This window comes from Nyctereutes procyonoides, unplaced genomic scaffold (assembly GCF_905146905.1).
Source record: "Nyctereutes procyonoides isolate TBG_1078 unplaced genomic scaffold, NYPRO_anot_genome, whole genome shotgun sequence".
In the NCBI taxonomy this organism is placed as follows: Eukaryota; Metazoa; Chordata; class Mammalia; order Carnivora; family Canidae; genus Nyctereutes; species Nyctereutes procyonoides.
Window position 1 is genome coordinate 6,553,686 of NW_026575159.1, and position 18,689 is coordinate 6,572,374.

At 34.8% G+C, this 18,689-nt stretch overlaps 1 pseudogene; it reads right to left on the reverse strand.

Moving 5' to 3' along the window:
* Positions 1-4,051: 4,051 nt before the first annotated feature.
* Positions 4,052-17,955, reverse strand: LOC129502381 (60S ribosomal protein L13-like; annotated as a pseudogene).
* Between the last annotated feature and the right edge of the window lie 734 nt (positions 17,956-18,689).

Here is an 18,689-nt window from a genome sequence, read left to right on the forward strand (position 1 = left end):
AACAAAGATGTAACAGATTACACATATCTGGAAAATGCTGGAGCTAAATAGCCCAGCCCTTGTGGAGAAACTGCACCAATCACTTAGATCATTCAGATTAACCCTACAAATATTTACATCGTATATGTAATATGTTTATATTATATATACACATATTTATGTTTTTTAGATATCTATACATTTTTGTATTTATACATATGTTTGTTTCTTTGCAAGTCTGCTGATTTATTATTGCATTCTGGACTTTGTTAATGGCACATGGTAAAGAGTGAATACTTTGATTTTCCTGTGAAACATTTTGATTTTTTTTAAGATTTTATTTATTTATTCATGAGAGACACAGAAAGAGAGAGAGAGAGAGAGAGAGAGAGAGAGAGAGGCAGAGGCATGGGCAGAAGGAGAAGCAGTCTCCATTGCAGGGAGCCTGACATGGAATTCGATCCCGGGTCTCCAGGATCATGCCCTGGGCTGAAGGCGGCGCTCAACTGCTGAGCCCCCCGGGCTGCCCCTAAACATTTTGATTTTTGTTCAAATCCTTGATTTTTGTTCAGCAGATATATGTGTATATGGAGATGTATATATTTGTATCTATTGCCATATAAATATCTATCTTCATATCCACATGTCTCTCTCTCACATATATATACATATATATCTTCATATACATCTGTTTTTCAATATATGTGTCTATATATATGTATTTATGTATCTATCTCTTACACATATCTCTCTATATAGATAGATGTAGATATATAAAAGCAGTTACACACATAAATATATCTGACAAACTAGAGGATACATTGCACTAAATAAAAACAAATCCAAGAGTTGACCCAGATGTTGGAATTAGTTTATAAGGACTATGTTGCTGCTATTATAATCAAGTAAGAACATGAAGATGTCATTCTATTGATTTTAAAGTAAAACTGCAGGAAACAAAGTATTAAACAATATAAATGCAATAAATAAAGATCATAATACTTGAACAAATAATTACATGTTAAGTATGAAATACACATTAAGAAGCTAGAAATTTGTGCTAAAATTATAGAAATGAAAAAGTGGAAGGAAGATAATAACAACAAAGTAGAAAATAATAAGTTTAAGGAAGCCTACTGCTGGGAATTTTCATAAAACAGGTGAGTCTCCAAAATGACTGATCACAGTGGAAAAAAAAAAAGGAGATATAAACTATCAATATAGGAGGAATGAAGGAGGAGCCACATCAGCCATCATATGGACCTTAAATGTATAGTTGGTCAGTATAAATAAGAAATTTTATTTTCATAATTTTAACAATTCAAATAAAATTAAAATCTGAAACCAAAATTTGTCAAGTTGACACATGAAGAATTAAAAATTGTGCAATTCAAATAAAATTAAAATCTGAAAACAAAATTTGTCAAGTTGACACATGAAGAATTAAAAATTGTGCAGGCTCTATATCTATTGTTTTCAAGTTTTAATTTAAATTCCAGTTAGTTAAAAACTAAATAAATAAATAAAAATAAATTCCAGTTAGTTGACATACAGTATAATTTTAGTTTCAGGTATAGAATTTAATGATTTGTCACTTACATATAACACCCAGTGCTCATCACAAGTGCACTTCTTAATACCTATCCCATTTAGCCCATCATCCTGCCCACCTCCCCAACAGCAACCCTCACTTTGATCTCTAGAGTTAAGAATTTGTTTTATGGTTTGCCTCTTTTTTTTTATTATTTATGATAGTCACACGAGAGAGAGAGAGAGAGAGAGAGAGAGAGAGAGAGAGAGAGGCAGAGACACAGGCAGAGGGAGAAGCAGGCTCCATGCACCGGGAGCCTGACGTGGGACTCGATACCGGGTCTCCAGGATCGTGCCCTGGACCAAAGGCAGGCGTCAAACCCCCGCGCCACCCAGGGATCCCTGCCTCTCTCTTTTTTTGTTTCCCCTATGTTTATCTGTTCCATTTCTAAATTCTATATATGAGTGAAATTATATGGTATGTGCCTTTCTCTTATTTTGTTTAGCATAATAATTTCTAGCTCCATCTCTACATCTATTTTTTAATAGCAATTTAAATTTTTTCTGTCAAGAGGTCTCAAGGGCCAGATGGCTTAATTGATAAATTTTATCAAACACTTAATGAAATCATAACAATTTTACACAAGTTATTTCAGAAAATAGAGGACAATAGATACTTTCCAAAATAATTTTATTTATTCAATGTAAGTAATTAATTCATGAACATAAAAAGAAATTTTTCAATGAAAATATTAGCAGATCAAATTATGAAACACACAAAAGGTTTAACAAACTTTGGCATAATTTTATCCCCATTATGGAAGGTTGTTTTAATATCCCAAAACAGTCAAAGTAATATTCTGCATTATTAGGAAAAAGAAAAAAAATCAATCCCCTCAAAATTTGCAAAGTATTGACAAAATTCAAACCAATTTGTAATTTCAGAACATCTTTCATAAAATAGGAAAAGTTAACTTTGTTAAGTTATAAAGATTGTGTACAAACCATATATAGCTGATATTCTTGATGTTGAAATACTGAATAGTGTCTTCTAATTTGGAAACTAAGATAAGAGTGTGTCATCTTAAAAAAAAGTGTGTCATCTTAATATTTCTATTCATTATTACAGCAGAGGGCATAAATTGTGGAATAATCTAAGAAAATGAAATAAAGGGATCCCTGGGTGGCGCAGCGGTTTGGCGCCTGCCTTTGGCCCAGGGCGTGATCCTGGAGACCCGGGATCGAATCCCACGTCGGGCTCCCGGTGCATGGAGCCTGCTTCTCCCTCTGCCTGTGTCTCTGCCCCTCTCTCTCTCTCTGTGACTATCATAAATAAATAAAAATTTAAAAAAAGAAAATGAAATAAAAAGCATAATGATAGAGAAGGAATAAGTAAAACTATTTTACATGCAGATAATATGTCTGTTTGGAAAAATCCTAAGAAACCTAATAAGTGAATTTACCAAAGTCTAAGAATAAAATATCATTTTAAAAAAAAATTATTTATTTTATTTATTTTATTTATTTTATTTTATTTTATTTATTTATTTATTCATGAGAGACGAGAGAGAGAGACAGAGAGAGAGAGGCAGAGACCCAGACAGAGGGAGAAGCAGGCTCCATGCAGGGAGCCTGATGCGGGACTTGATTCCGTGACTCCAGGATCATGCCCTGGGCAGAAGGCAGGCGCTAAACCACTGAGCCACCCAGGGATCCCCCTAAGAATAAAATATCAATGTTGTTTCTATAAGCTAGCAAACTAGCAAGAAAAACTGAAAAAGCGTGTTTTATTAAAGTGCAATTTTCAATAAGATTTTTAAAACATCAATTACTTTGGAATATCTTTTACTGAAGACAGACCACTACACTGGAGACTATCATACTTTATGGAGTAAAGAAAATCAAAAGGCTTTGAAAATGTAGAGACATATCATACTCATACATTAGAAGATTTTGTATTGTTATAATGCTAATTATCACTAAAATGATTGGTAATTGCAAATGTATCCTGATCAAAATCCAAGCAGCTTGTAGAAATCAACCATCTAATTTCAAACTTTATATATAAATAGAAGGACTTAAACCAACCAGATTATGTTGAAAAGACCTAAAATTAAAAAATAAATACCTTTGTAACATTCAGTAAGAAATATTTCTTAGGGAGGTCAAAAGAACAACCAAAAAATGAAAGTGATGAATTTCATCAAAATTTGAAACTTCTGCTCATCTAGAGATACCGTTAAGAACATGAAGAAGCTGCTTCAAGCATTAACAGACATGATGTTTGAGAATTTCTTTAGGTTAACCACTAAATGGTAGACTCTTAAATTATATTCTTATCTATAAAAATAAAATTATGCTCAGTTTTGAGGGAAAAGAGTGCTTTGATTGGTATTCAATTGATACTACTGAAACAATTATTTCCAAATAAGGTTAATACAAATGTAATAACTTAAAGAGTTGACTCTACAAAATATCCTTTGAATAACTTTGAGAATGGAAACCCTTGGAAGCTGAAATCCATCTATTTTTACAATAAACTTTTTTTTTTTTTTAGGAGTTGCCAATAGCGCTTTATTTTTTCTTTTCAACATCCTGTTCTGCACCTTCCTTGGCCCTTTTTGCCCAGATGCCAAAGAGCTGGGCATTGGCATGGGCCATGCTGAGGCTGGCAAATGCCTTGAAGTTCTTCTCCTCTTCTGTGATGACTCTGGCCTTCTCCTTCTTGTAGACATTCATTCCGTATGGGCATGACTGGTCCTGTGAGCTGTGTTGCCAGTTTGAGTTCTTCAGCTGAGCTGTCGCCCTTCTTGGGGGCCGAAGGCTTCCTGGGGAAGAGGATGAGCTTGGAGCGGTTTTCCTTGAGCCGCTGCACGTTGGCCTGCAGGGACTCACTCCACCGAGATGCCAGTGGTCCGCGCCACCTCCCTGTGAAGCCGGCCACCCGGAGCTCCTCCAGGCTGAAGCCCCTGCAGGCCCGCACCTTTGTGAGGTAGCTCACCGTGGGGCAGGGAATAAAGAGGTACGATTTCTTAGAACATTACAGCTCATTTCAAGTTAGCCTGATTCTTTTTTATCAATGTATGTCATTGGCAACTAGATATTATGAAGCAATACACTTAAGTCACCTTTTTTTCTCTAATCACAGAACACCACAAAATAATGGCAATTTATATATTCATAGAACAGCTTGAGGCTACAATAAAAGCATTAGATGTACTTTCACTATTTTCACATTATTTCCTAAAAATGTTTTAGTATCATCAGAGGGAATTGTCTTAACAATCTCTAAAATGAAGGAAACATACCGTCTCTAAAATCAGTTATTATCAAAGGGTTTCTAATAAAAGCTGATGAAATCTTGTTTCCAACAGTAATTTTTATTATTACAACCTTTTTCAATTTATAGCACAAAGTGGGTCAAAAATAAATGAGCTTTTAAAAACTACTGGATTAAGCATCACTGAAGTTATCATTTGTAAATTGAAATATCTTTATATTAATCAAAATAAAATGATGCAATGATAACATGCATATAATATTCAGCTCCTATTACTGTTATTAGAAACTACATTATTTCTAAGTATTCAAGGACAAGGCAAATATTTTATTAAATTAATAATTGTTTTTCTTTAAAACATTGACTTAAATAGCATTAATCTGATCACAAATTAAACAGGCTATGACAAGAATATAATCTCCACAATTCAAATTTAAAGAAGAGTCTACACTTATAAGATAGAGCTATTAATAGATCCTTTGTTACTAAGAATTTTTTTCTGAGAGATGTATAATAATAAAGAAATAAAATAAATTTTGGGGACACAATTTTTCACTTTCAAAATCTTTCAGTTAATAGTTTCATTTCCCTGGGTAGCCTATCAGCAGAAAATCAGGAATCATAATATAGACACCATGAATAAATCATTGTGTAGATTTCTCAAGTTTGGACCCTGCAATGTGTATTGTTTTTACTTTTTTCTGCTTTCTGTATTCTTTTTTGTTTTGTTTGTTGTTTTTAGGATAAATACATCAGCAGTAAGAGAGAGTGGGAGGTATACTACAATGAATTTTTGGTAAAATTTCATTAAAGAAAACATCAAATATGAACCAATTTCATGTGATTCAAACTAGAGATTAGTTACAAATATATTTATAAAGGAACTTAAAGCTTCAGTTTAGGGATGCCGGGTGGCTCAGCAGTTGGGTGTCTGTCTTCGGCTCAGGGCATGATCCCGGGATTCCGGGATCAGGTCCCACATTGGGCTCTTTGCATGGAGCCTGCTTCTCTCTCTCTCTCTCTCTCTCTCTCTCTCTCTCTCTCTCTCATAAATAAATAAAATCTTAAAAAAATAAAGCTTCAGTTTATAGCAATATGCTAATATAGGATATTTAAAAATGTTAAAAGTGTAATTTATTTAACACACTTAGTTTTGTTGCTGTAAACTCTTTAAGTTCAAATCAATAAAAATGTAGCTATTTTTCTATCATTTCTACCATCAAAGAAAATGCATTTGCTTCCAGACAAATCCTTTCATGCTATTGCCATAGTTTGATTTACTTTCTAGCATGTGACAGGAGGCAGCAGGTCTAAGTGTTCCCAACTGCTATAAGCATACTTTAACCTGTCAAGTCTTTATGGAAATAACTTACCCAAATAAGTTTGAGGTAATGGAATTACCACTTTATACACTACTCCTCTTCCTACTCCAACCCTCTCTCTCCATGGCATATAATATAGCCACATACTTTCAGCCCAAAGAAGACTACAGTAAGACACATTGTAATCAAATTGTTTAAAGTCAAGGACAAAGAGAAAATTTTGACAATACCAAGAGAAAAGTGTTTTTTCCCTGTATAAGAATAGCTCATAAGATTGACAGATTTCTCAGAAGAAACATTGCAGGCCAAGAAAGAATGGGATGATATATTCAAAGTAATAAAACAACTACCAAATAAGAAATCTATACCAATGAAATTCCTTTAAAAATGGAAGAAAATTGGGTGGCTCAGTCAGTTAAACATCTGCCTTTGGCTCAGGTCATAATCTCAGGGTCCTAGGATGGAGTCCAGTTCTCTGCTCAGTGGGGAATCTGCTTCTTCTCCCTCTTCCTCTGCTCCTCCTCCATGCTTGTGCTCTTTTCTCTCAATAAATAAGTAAGTAAGTAAGTAAGTAAGTAAGTAAGTAAATAAATAAATAATAAAATAAAAAGAAGAAGAAGAGGAAAAGAGAAAATCTTTCTCAGACAAAAATTGAGGGAGTCTATCATAAGACCTGTCTTATAAGAAATACTTAAGGTCTTCAAATTGAAAACATGTTACCACAAAAACATATAAAAACATTACTGTAAAGACAAATATATAGGCATAGACAGTTTAAGTAATGCTATAAAGGTGATGCATAAGTCACTTTATGCTCTAATGTAAAGTTAATAGATAAAATTTTCTTAGTGATACACAATATAAAAAAGAAACAAAAAGAAAGTAGGAGAGGAGAAGGACAAAAGAAATGCAAGATAAACAGAACCAATTAACGAAATGCCAATAGTCCTCACTTATGCAAAAGTACTTTAATGTAAATGAATCAAACTCACCAAACAAAAAGTACAGTGTCTGAATGGATACAAAAACAAGATGTACTTTCACCAGTTCCACCTGAAAGGAGCTAAAAAGTCTCCACTAAGTCCTAACAATAAGTTAAACAACGGAGACAGTAAAAAAGTAAGTGATTGCTAAAGGTTGATGAGGCTGGGGGTGAATAGATGGGTCATAGAGGATTTGGCGGCAGTAAAAATACTCTGTGTGATACCATAATGAGGTATTTGTCCAAATACACACCAAGAATGTACAACACCAAAATTAAATGTAAACTCTGGGTTTGTGTGACAATGATGTGTCAATGTAAGTTCATCACTTGTAATAAATGCACCACTCTGGTGGGGGAATACTGATATTGGGGAGGTTGTACATGTGTGAGAACGGGAGATTTATGGAAACTCTCTATATTTTCTGCTCACTTTTGCTGTCGATCTAAAACTTCCAAAAATAAAAACAAAACTAAGATCCAACAACATCCCATCTGCAGAAGACTTACTTTATAATTAAAGACACAAATAGGATGAGAAGTGAAGATAAAAGATACTTCAAAGAGAAACCAACAGTGCTTATGCTTATTTTAGAAAAAATGGACTTTAAATCTAAGTGTAGAGACAAAGAATGTCATTATATGCTGATAAAGGGTCAATTAAACCAGAAGATATAATAATGATAAATATACACCCATCAAACTTCAGAGTACCTAAATTTATAAAGCAAATATAGACAGAACTCAAGGCAGAAATTGACAGAAATATGATAATAGTATGGAATTTCTATAACCCACTTACAATAGTGGATTATATGTATGTGTGGTGTCCAGAGAGAAAAATCAATAGTGAAATAGATGACTGGAATAGCACTTATAGACGAAATGGACCTAACACATGCAAATTTTTTTACTTAATAGCAGCTATTCACAATCTTATGGCACTCTATAACAAATTGATTAAAGACTTAAGTGTAAGACTTGAAACAGTAAACTACAAGAAGAAAACATAGGGGGAAAATCTCCTTGACATTGGTCTTGGCAATGATTTCTTAGGTATGACATCAAATGCACAAGCAACAAAGCAAAGATAAATAATGGGGACCATATCAAACTATTAACCTTCTGTACAGCAAAAGAAACAACAGAATGAAAAAGCAACCTACTGAATGGGAGAAAATATCTGCAAATCATACATCTGATAAAGGGTTAATATTCCAAAATATATAAGAACACATATTACTCAATAATTTACTCATATAAATAAATAAATAAATAAATAATCTGATTTTTTTCCCCAATGGCAAAGGATCTGAATACACATTTTTCCCCAAAGAATAGTTGCCAACCACTCATCTGATAAGAAGTTAATATCCAAAATATGTAAGGAACTCTTAAAACTCAATAGTAAAAATACATAAATGAATAATCCAATTTAAAAATGAGCAAAGAACCAGAATAACATTTCTCAAAAGAAACAAACTGCCAACAGGCTTATGAAAATTCAGCTCATACTTTTATTTAAAAATCCAAACAAAAGGGGCAGCCTGGGTGGCTCAGTGGTTTAGCGCCACCTTCAGTCCAGGGCCTGATCCTGGAGACCCGGGATCAAGTCCCAGTTCAGACTCCCTGCAGGGAGCCTGCTTCTCCCTCTGCCTCTGCCTCTGCCTCTGCCTCTGCCTGTGTCTCTGCCTCTCTCTCTCTCTCTCTCTCTCTCTGTGTCTCTCATGAATAAATAAATAAAATATTAAAAAAATAAAAATCCAAACAAACAGAAGTAGATAACCTAGTGAGTGACAGTGAGGGGAAAGGAGTATCCAGACAGTGTAACATAAAAAATATATAAGATAAGGAGCACCTACATGGCTCAATCAGTTAAGCTTCTGATTCTTGGTTTCAGCTCAGGTCATGATCTCAGGGTTGTTTGATCAAGAGCCCTGTGTTGGGGCTCCCTGCTCAATGGGGTCTGCTTCTTTCTCTCAATCCTTTTGCCCCTTCCCCCACACACCCTCTAAATCAATCAAACTTTTAAAAATAAACAAATCAGGAGATTGAACAAACATAAAAATTAGACTAGAGATTACCTCTGGGTTACCATTAATGTTATTAGAAAGGAGTTTATTGCACCTCAAGAGTACTGACTGGGTTTTATTTCTTGACCCGGGTGGCTATTATATGATGGCTCACTTGTGCAAAATTTATTAAAATTTATCATTCTCTTTATGTGTGATAATTTGTAATTATGAATGGTTTAACTGTAGATCCCTTTATCAGAGGAAGGTTTGTGGGAAAGAAAAAAGAAACAATCTGGTGACTGGCTTTTAGCAGTATGTACTCATTTGTCTAGGATTGATAATGGTAAATAAGCCTAGAATATATAAATTTATGAGGTGTGGCTTCCAGGAAAATGTCACATAAGCCATTTAGCCTCTGAGTATAAAATGAAGATGTTTCATTTCCTGGCTTCTGTGCCAATATGGTCACTGCCCACCTATCTTAGAAATGTATCTCTTAATCTGGGTCAGTGAATATCAAATGAAGAAAGAAAAGACCTAAGGAGATATGTCGATAGTTCTGGCCTCTTCTGTTTTCACCTTGTACTTATTTGAAAAGCTTTATGGACCACGGTCTCTGATTCATGAGAATCTGATTAGGAAATCCAGTATCAGTGCTGTTTTGATGATACAATATAAAAAATAAGTATGTTTATAAAAATAATAAAAACACAAGTATGTTTATACAATTCACAACTATAACATAGTGTTAAAAACTGCTTGATAGCCATGGTAGTAAAATTCATGACACTAATATATTCTTGAAATTATATTTAACTAGATATATTAAAATAATTCACGTAATCAACATAAAGTATGTGATACAAATATTTGATAAAAAAGTATTTCATATAATCAGACTAATTTGAAACTTAAAATGCTTCATAGAAAATTAAAAGAATATCTTTAACCTAATAAATGTTACTTATCACAACTCTACAGCAAATTTAAGGACCAGAATGTACACATAAACACCACATCTTTAGTATTGTTTCTGAACTCATAGGCAACAAAATAAATTAAATAATAACAAAAATATGTCAAAAATTGAAGTTATAAGTATTAGAGAAAAAGAAAATATACTTACCATATCAATTGCCATTAAGAAGTATGTAGAAGTATCTACAGTAATGAGTCAAAAACATTTGCTTTTTACAAGAACCATTAAAATAATTACATTTCCAAAATAGATAAACAAATTTAAAATATAACAGCAAACAAAACACATGAATAAGATTAATCTAATAGAGAAAAACATTATTTTAATCAAAATATAAAATTTACTTAAAATATAGAAAAACAGACATAAAATGATGCATTTTATTCAAAGAAATAAAGACATGAACTTAATGTAATGTGAAATTCCAATATGGCACTATAGGGAATTTGACAAGGTAATTCAAAATGCCAGTGAAATAAATAAAGAATCATTAAAATCTAAGAGTATTCACAGTGTTTTTATCCATCACCTCAGAATAACTTTTCAAACTTTCTAACTAGTCACAAATTTATATAACATATATGGCTTTATTTGGAGATTTGTTTACAATTCTATAGTCCATTCATTTTTTTCAATTGTTATATTTTGCCAGAATAAGATTAGTCAATTTAATTTAATCTAGAGTTAAATAATTTATAACTGAGATAGTTTACAGTTTAATCTATTTTGTCAAGGACCGTGGTCCCAAACCTTTAGACAAATGCTATAAACCTCTAGTCAGCAACTGTGTCCTTCCGTCAACATAGAATAGCATGAATTAAGGTGCCCATAGTGTTTTTGGCTGTAATTCTTACAGAGGTATAGAGAGTAACCTTAGTCAGTTGAATGAAACATATATAAATATATAATATCTGAGTTAATTTTAGGATTGTCCATTTTTTGTTCTCACTTTCTGAGGATTTGTAGATCAAAGGCAAATATATATTTTACCATAGACTGCTATTGAAATTCCCAGTCTCTATAGGATGATTCATTAAAACATGTCCTCAGTGGAAAAAGATGTAAACATTTATCATTCAGATAAATATGTCAATTAAAACATACAGTTTGTTCGAACAAGAAAAAGAGACCAAAGATTCACAGTGGTCTATGTAAGACAAACTCTGCTTGGGAGACAATAAGAACATTGTGATTATCTGGCAACTGCTATATTTATCTTAATTTGAGTTACAATCCTCACAAGGTACAATATTATACTCCAGATCAAAAATACATGAAAATATATGGCTATCAATTGATCTAAAGATGTAACTATCATAAGTATAAATAGGAAGTGAATTGATAAGGGAGTTAAGTGCATTTTATAACAGTACCATTATTTTTTTTTATTTTTTTAGCTTGAGATAACACAGACATACAAAAGCAATTAAGATAGATGCAAAAAATTAATCTAGTAGAGAGGAAGTACAATATTTTGCCATTGCTCATATTTCATATTTTGTCTAAATAATATTTCATATTTTTGTTAGCATTTATAAGCATTGAAAACAATGTAATATGTCTTTTATTTAAATGATTATATGGTCTTATATTTCCCATGCTCACATTTACAAAAAAATCCATTACATTTTTACGCCTTTGGGCATTGCTTCTTCCCTTCTTAGGTTCAGAGTTATATACATCATCTTCTACTTGGTCAAAGTAGTTTTAACTTTAATATCCTTGGTATACTATCATGTGTTAATCATCAAATGCTTTTGCACATGTATAAAATACATATGGATATTTAGTTTTAACGTCATATGTGTAATCATAATTAACATATAATTTTAATACTTCATTTACGTAGGCAGCTCTGGTGAATATTGTAGTATATTGCTTACATGTCATCTCCTCTAGCTCTTTCAAGAACAAAATAGTCTTCCCCAACTTCAAGTCTTAGAAAACTCAGAAGGCTAAATATTATGCATAATACCTGACAACCCAGACTTAATCAGTGGTAGAAAAAAGCCTCAAAACTGTTCGTCCCAATTGGCCATTTAAATTTAATAGTAAAAGACCAATTAATGATAACAATACTTGGCAAAACCTTCAGAAGGAAAAGAGAGTGTTTTATGGACCATTTGTGTGTGTCTGTGTTTGTGTTTGTCTGGATGTATTTATGGCAGCTTTAGGTTGTTAGTTTTTAAAGTCAGTACTTTTTAAGTGAAAACAACTTGACCAAGAAACTGTCACAGAATTTTGAAACCTATTAAAAACAAAGTCGATGAGAAAAAAAAAAACCCGTCCCAAACAGACCAACCCCATGCCTACCCTAATTTGCAGACTTACTGGTTCCTGCCTCCTCCCTTCTCCGCCTCAGGGAGGAAGATCCCCACCAATGGCTCTACTTTCTAGCTGATCACACCCATTTAGCTATGCAGATTTATGTGGCACAAAGAGTACTTCAAGAAACCAGATGACTCTCAGGGGACATGTTGCTAAGTGTGTACTTGCCTTACTACTTGTTTCCAACCAATTAAAAAAGAAATCTAAAACTCAGTCCTACAAAGAGATCACAACATGAAAGAATTGTTTAAAACCTCTTTTTTTTTTTTTTTTCCATCATATTGTCAGTCTTTTTGGACTGTTTTACGTACTAATTGAAACAAATTTACTTAAGAGTCAGAAGTCATCTAGCTGTTTTCTAGTCTCTTCACTTTCTAAACCATATTCACTCTGTTTTTAAAAGGACCTGAAATTTTGGCTAATGTAGGATATAATGGTGGTGGCAGAGACTTAAAAAAGGTGTTTTTTGTTGTTTTTTGTTGTTTTGTTTTTTACTTCCAATAGATGGCTGCTGAGTTCAATTGATGCCTTGGAAAGGCTGAGGATGATCAATCCTCAATTAAAAGCTAAATGTGAAAGGCATATGGCTACATTGGCAGCATGTACAGGGACTCTCATTTCCTGCAGAAAATGAGAAAATACGTAGGATCAGGGCTATAACCTAATTATGAAAGAAGCAGAACTCCTGAGAAAGTTGTATTCTCAATCCCAGCAATATGTTACACTAAGGTCAGGGCTCTGAAAGGAAAGATTAAGGACTCTGAGACTTCCTATGGAGTTTTCTTTGTAAATGCACACTCAGAAGTCTTCAAACATCAGATTCTTCTGACAGCTTTGCACTTGGAAAATTATCCCTTTGTGTCTTTGTGCCAAAACTCAGAATTCACCTCTTGGTTGAAGAAAATACAGAGGTGTCTTCCTTGTAGGAAACATGTGCTCCCCTCATCATCTAACTGCCTATTTCCTCCTGGCCACAAATTTAATTAGCATTGTTAATCATTTCCTGTGGCTGCTGCAACAAATCACCTAGGTGCTTCAAACAATAAAAATTTACTCTTTCAAAGTCCAAAAGCAGTATTACTAGGAGATAAAGTGCAATCAGGGATGTGTTCATTCAAGGGGGTCTAGAAAAGAATCATTCCTTGCCTCTTTCCGCTTCTAGTGCTACCTACATTCCTTGGTTTGGTCATAATGTTGCAGGATTGCACAGTTTTTGTCTCTCAGAATCAAAGAATGAATCCTGTAGACACAAAAGGGTGAAGTGAAAGTTTATTAAGTGTTTATTAAGAATGGGAAAGAGGGGATACCTGGGTGGCTCAGCTGTTTAGTGTCTGCTTTCTGCCCAGGGCATGATCCTGGAGTCCCAGGATCAAGTCCCACATCAGGCTCGCTGCATGGAATCTACTTCTCCTTCTGTCTGTGTCTCTGTCTCTCTCTCTTTCTGTGTCTCTCATGAATAAATAAATAAAATCTTAAAAAAAGAAAAGAATGGGAAAGAAAAGCACCTCTCTAGAGTGAGAGGAGTCCAGAATAGATTGCCAATGAGGTCTTTCATGGTACTCTTTTATAGGAAACTGACCAGGGAACTTTCTTGTCAATATCATGGTGGACTTGTAAATATCATGTCTATATTTAGAATAAACATGGTGGACTTTTAACTATCATGAGACTAAACAAGGGTTCATGTAAATATCATGAGACCATACAAGGTGTTCCCTTCTCTCTGGTTAGTATTTCATCCATAACATTTCTCCACGTCTGGGATTTCTGTGAGCCTGGTTTCACAGTCTCCCAGCATGAGCCTGATCACATAGCCTCCTATCAATCCCTACCTAGCCTCTCCTGCCCCTCCTATCTCTTTTATATAAAGATGCCTGTGACTGTATGTAGTGCCCACACTGATAATCCAGGATAATCTTCCCATTTAAATATCCTTACCTTAATCTCATCTCAAAGGCCCTTTTTCCTCATAGGATAACATTAGTTCTCAAGCATTAAAGACTTGATAGTTTTGGGTTGTCATTCCTTAGCTTACTACAGAATTAATTCATAGCAGTATCTGACATGGAAAGAGGTAGGCATAGTAAAAAAGGAACAGACTATACTATTAATGAGCTACAGATTTTAGTTAACAAGTATGTGTTAGCAGAAGATGGGATGCTGTGTATATGGTTGGATCCTGAAGATACTGAATCAAGAGTGGTGGAATGTAAGGTTGGATTAAGAATTCCCTTCCACGTAAAAGCCCTCTCCTGTGTAAGGCAGCTTCTCTGTGGCACCAGGAAGTAAGAAAAGAAGTCACTGATGTGGCAAGGGTTCCTATTCCTGATCAGCTCTAAGAAGTTTGGGATGCTTTTATATGATGAGGGCAGGAAGGAAGGGTGTGTAACCCTGGTGATCCACTTCTGCATCCCTTAGCATTTTTTCTTGCCTGATTGTAACTGAATATATATGTGCAACATTTCAACCCTGAGAAGAGTAAAGTTAATAAGAGCCTGTATCATTTAGGAATGAGAGTTTAAGTGTAAGTGATAGTGATAATGGAGAATGAGGATTTAGAATAAATAATAGAAGAGGAAGATGATGGGAACTAGTTGTGGCTCTGAAAACAACTGCAGAACTGGGCCTGCATGTCACTAACCTTCTTCCAAATTTTAACTGAGGAAGTGAGGCCCATGAGAGCCATAGAAAAGCTGCTTCCCATATATGTGTAGAAAAGTGATTTGTATAGCACATGGTGCTATGAAATTGTAGAGAAGGTATTTTAATGCTTCTGAATGTTCAGGGCTTTTGGAGCAAAAAATACAGACAATCTAGGTTAAAGAATTGTTTAGTAGTAACCCTAAGAGTAAAATACCTCTGAGAGATTTATTGGTTTACCTCTTCTGAGCTATGTGTTTACAGTCCAATGAAGAATTAAAGCCCAAGCCATTAGTTTATATTCCAAAAAACTGTAAAATCCCAGACACCTCTCTCATAGAAGATTTGAGGATTTTCTCCCTTTCTCCGGAGAAGAGAGTGGCAGCTGTGCAGCAATTCCTCTATAAACTCCCAAATGTATTACATCAGTGTTCCTCTTCAGTAGTACATCCCCCTGTATGTGCAGCTGACAACTGCCTTCATTGTATTGCCCCAGAGAGATTGGGGTAAGGGGAAATGATGCTGCTTTGCTACAGGTAATTCTGATGCCTCAGCCAGAAACTGCATGCTTTATTTTATCTTACTTATTTTTTTAAATATTTTATTTTGAGAGAGAGAGCGTGCATGTGCATATGTGCGAGGTGGGGGAGGGACAAAGGCAGAGAGAGAGAGAGAGAGAAAAAAAAAAAAAAAACAGACTCCCCACGGAGCTGAGTGTGGAGCCCATCACAATGCTAGATCTCATTACTCTGAGATCACAACCCAAGCCAAAATCAAGAATCAGATTCTTAACCCACTGAACTACCAGGCACCCTCCACATGCTTTGTTTTAAAAAACAATCCATCTATCCATATAAAACTTAACAGGAGTAGACCTTGGCAGCCGTAGAGCTGTGCTGCTAGGATGCATTTGCTTTATTAAAACAAACAAACGAAAAAGCTTTATTGAGGTATAATTGATATGCTAAAAACCGCACACATTTAATGTTTACAATTAAATTGAGTTTGGACATAGGCAAACACCAGTGATTCAGTATCCAGAATCTCCCAAACTTCTTTGTGTTCCTCTGTTTTGGGATTTGTTTGTTTTGTTGTTTGTTTTTACTTTGAAGAGAATTTTTGTGAGTGGAGTAGTTGGTAGACACTCTCTAGCTGCCACACAACTAGATGCCCATGCGGTGCTCAAGACAAAGCTTCATTCTTTCTGGCCTGCTCACAGACAAGAAGTGAAGATGACAGGGGACTACTGGGTCATTTCTGCCCAGTGTGGTACTCCACTAATGGCATTTTCCCCTCTGGGCCTTTCCATCTAATTGGCCAACAATTTTTGAGAACTTCACTGCAGTCTGAGAATCTTCTTTCCAATCCTCATTTCTTCCTCTTTTCACAGTTATAAAACCTGTATCATGGTCTGAAGGCTCTGCCTACCTTTTCCCACCATACATCTCTTCATTGTTTAATTAGGTCTTTGCATTTGCTTCTCAGTAGAACTGAACTAACACCAAAACAGTTTGGATATAGGCGGGATCTAAACAACACACAGTTGCCTCTTCTCTGCCATAATATATTCTATAGAAAGAGGGCATTTCACATACATTGAACTACTATATCAACAACATTCTTTTAATTCTTTCTCAATAAACAGAAAGTGACCAGTAGATTAAAAATGTTGGTAAGACGCATGCATCTCACACAGTGGATAGTAAAGCTCACAAAGATTCAGGGGCTTTGTACTACCATAAAACTATGAGGTGTCTAGCGCTATAGGTTATCAATATACTCAGATGACTACTCCAGAGTAACAGATTAATTATTACATTTTACACCTTCCACAATAAGAAAAGGAAGCAAAACCTCTAATAGACATCTTTAGGTTCTGGATTACCATGTTCCACAATTGGTAATACTATTTTAATGCATGTACAAGGTGACACAAGAGGCTACCAGTGCTGAGTGGGGATCAGAACAGAAAAGGGTACTACAGAATGTCCAGGGCATGATGCAAGTCCATACTACTTTTTGCCGTATAATCCAGCAGACCCTATGGTATTAAAAGTATTAGTGCTACAGGAAGATGACTTATGGAGTTTACAGCAACTCCTTATAGGATAATGACATGTGACAAAAACCATGCTATCTACAGAGGAAAATTATACATCTTCTGCAAAATAGCTCCTAGTATGGTAATGAGTCCTGGTAGAGATGAAATGCCTAACCAGAACATCAAATAAGCTCTGTTTCATCCTTTAAGTAATAAGATTGGGTAAACCAGTCAGCATTCCATAGTAAGGCAAATGTGGAAAATCCAGTTCAAAAGCAATATTGGAGGAGACAAATACATTATGTGAGCAGATAGTCAGACCCTATATCTTCTACCATGATTGTACCAGTGCATCTCCATTAGGAATATAATACTCACTAGGCATAGCAGTGGGAACTTTGGTTTATCCTACTAAATGTCACCTTGTAAGTACTCCAGGAAAAGCAGCTGACCAGAATTATGGAGAATATACTTCCCTAACATATTATATGAGTAAGTGGTTGCAAGGATCACAAGGGATAAGTCTACACTGGATGCCCTTGGGGCTTCCTAGAATTTCCCTGTTATTAGAATAAATCATTCATTTCCTTGGTGTCAGGAGTGTTGGGAGCTGACAATAGTCAACTGTGTACCTCTCCAGGAATTGTTCTTATCTGAAGAAAGCTTTCTTGCCCAAAGTCATACCTCTTATCCAAAAGACTAGGCAGTGCAAGAAAGGTAGGCCAAGTTCCCTTGCATCAATATGGGACAAGTTTGCAGGGCCATCCCCATCACAGATATCTGAGTTTGGTGAGCTGAGACTGTTGTTATAACGAAATATCACTTCAAGTTCTTGTTCTATCACTTTCGCTTTTTTCATTTCTCTATGATGTACATCAAAAAGCACTTCCCAGTTAATCTCCTGGACATAAACTCCTGTCTCAGATTCTGTTTCCCAGAAAACAACGTCCAAGTCCACTTATTTATATTATGATTTTTAAGGTTATGAAACTGTTGATAGATTTATATATTCTGGGCTAAAAAACAAAACAACAACAACAAAGAGGAAATAAGAATTTTTTTTTGCTTTTCCAAAGTAATGTGAAACTATTGTATGTAGTCAACATATCCTTGCTTTAAAGGTAATGAATCTCTCAGATCATTGACTTCCTATCAAAGAAGATGGAATGTAGAGAGATTTTTCAAAATAAATGTGATATCAGATGTCCTACTGAGATGGTGTATCCTCATTTAGTTTTTTAATAGCCATAGGTTATTTCCTGGTGTCATTTAGACAAATAAATCATAAACATGGGCAGCCCCTGTGGCGCAGTGGTTTAGCACCGCCTGCAGCCTGGGGTGTGATCCTGGAGACCTGGAATCAAGTCCCATGTCCGGCACCCTGCATGGAGCCTGCTTCTCCCTCTGCCTGTGTCTCTAAGAATAAATAAATAAGCAAAATCTTCTTTAAAAAATCATAAATACTAGATTAGATCATTTCTGGCTCCTCCAAATTCTGGACTGTAAATTGTAATTTTATTCATTAATCCTGGTACTCAATATATATATTTCTTGTTTTATACTGTTGATGAGGATTAAGGTCTTTGAGATATC